Source organism: Portunus trituberculatus, chromosome 9 (assembly GCF_017591435.1).
Source record: "Portunus trituberculatus isolate SZX2019 chromosome 9, ASM1759143v1, whole genome shotgun sequence".
In the NCBI taxonomy this organism is placed as follows: Eukaryota; Metazoa; Arthropoda; class Malacostraca; order Decapoda; family Portunidae; genus Portunus; species Portunus trituberculatus.
This window is the reverse complement of record NC_059263.1, coordinates 5,158,520-5,160,000: the sequence shown is the minus strand read 5'-3', so window position 1 is coordinate 5,160,000 and position 1,481 is coordinate 5,158,520.

Genomic DNA, 1,481 nt, shown 5'->3' with positions numbered 1-1,481 from the left:
TCACATTCTGGCAGTCTACTCTTGTGATTGCGATGGAGGGTAAAGGGTTCATGGTTCTGTTGAGAGGATTGGAGGTGTAGAATATTTGATATGAATTTTTTTTTTAGGTTTTATTCTTATTCTCATATTTGGGGTGCTTTTGTTGTTGTTTTTAACCCCTTCAGTACTGAGACACATTTGAGATTTGTGTTGCGATTTGACGTTTCTTTTGACATTAGGAAGTGTCTATAGAGGTCAGAAGATTAATGGTCATAGACTTTACTTTTCTAATCCCACACATGAATTTCTGAAGCTGTATAAAATCACGAAATAATAAGCAGAATGAATATGGAAACGCGTCATGGTACTCAAGGGATTAATATTGCCTCCTTCTCAAACTCCTTCCTATATATAAAAAAAAAAAATGTTATGTTGTACTTTGATGGTGTTGCGCATTTCTCGTCTAACAGCGTGGTTGATGAATGGGAGGGACTCAGTAATCATGTTGGTATTGAGTCAGTAGTGGACTTTTACCCTCTCAGTACCATGACGCGTTTCTATATTCATTCTGGTTACTATTTGGTGATTTTATACAGCTTCAGAAACTTATGTGTGGGGAGATTAAAATAGTGAAGACTGTGGCCATTAATATTCTGATCTTCATAGACCTTTCGTAACGTCAATGAACTCGTCTAATCACACCCAAAACTCAAGGTAAAAATGCGTCCCAGTACTGAAGGGGGTTAAAAAAGATTAGGCAAAAATGTGGATATGGATAATAGATGGAATTAAGTAGCTTTGCTCATACAAGGACTGCTACGTGAAGGTCTGACATTCTCTTGCAACTTCCCTCATTTTCTTGTCCTTATGTTCCTATTAAGCGGTGCCGCCGTGGTACAGTGGAACCATGCGTGCTTTGGGGTCCGAGGGGTCTCCAAGCGCGGGTTTGAATCATGTCCACGGTCTAAGTGTAGGTTGGGCTTCCTCACTCGGAGCAACAGTTTCCTAGCGGATGGGCTTTGAGATAGGAGGTACCCCAAAAAAGTATCCCCTTTAGCCCAGAAATTCCCTGAAAAAGCCCACATGGTACAAATTAAAAAAACAATGGACGTACTAGTAGATAGATATGGAGTCTGTGCTGCGATGACTGCGCTACGATGACTGCGATAGTTCAAGGACTGGAAAAATACCGCCTTACCATCTCACCTCACCAGGAAAGGTTAGAACGCCTCGAGCAGCATTCACTGACGAGGCGTGGCGAGGCGTAGCGAGGCGTGGCGTGCGTGTTGATGTGATACAAGAAGAAGTAGAAGTTAAAGGCTCGACAAGGTTTCAGGTTTTCATAAGGATGTAAAATGAGATTCTTTCAGTCAGGGAGCAAGTTTGAAGTTTGAATTAGCATAAGCTCGAGAGAATCTGATGTTGAGAGAAAAGATATGCAAAGACTGGTTTTACGAACAGAATTGTAGATGAAGGGAAGACATTGGAAACAAGACTAGATG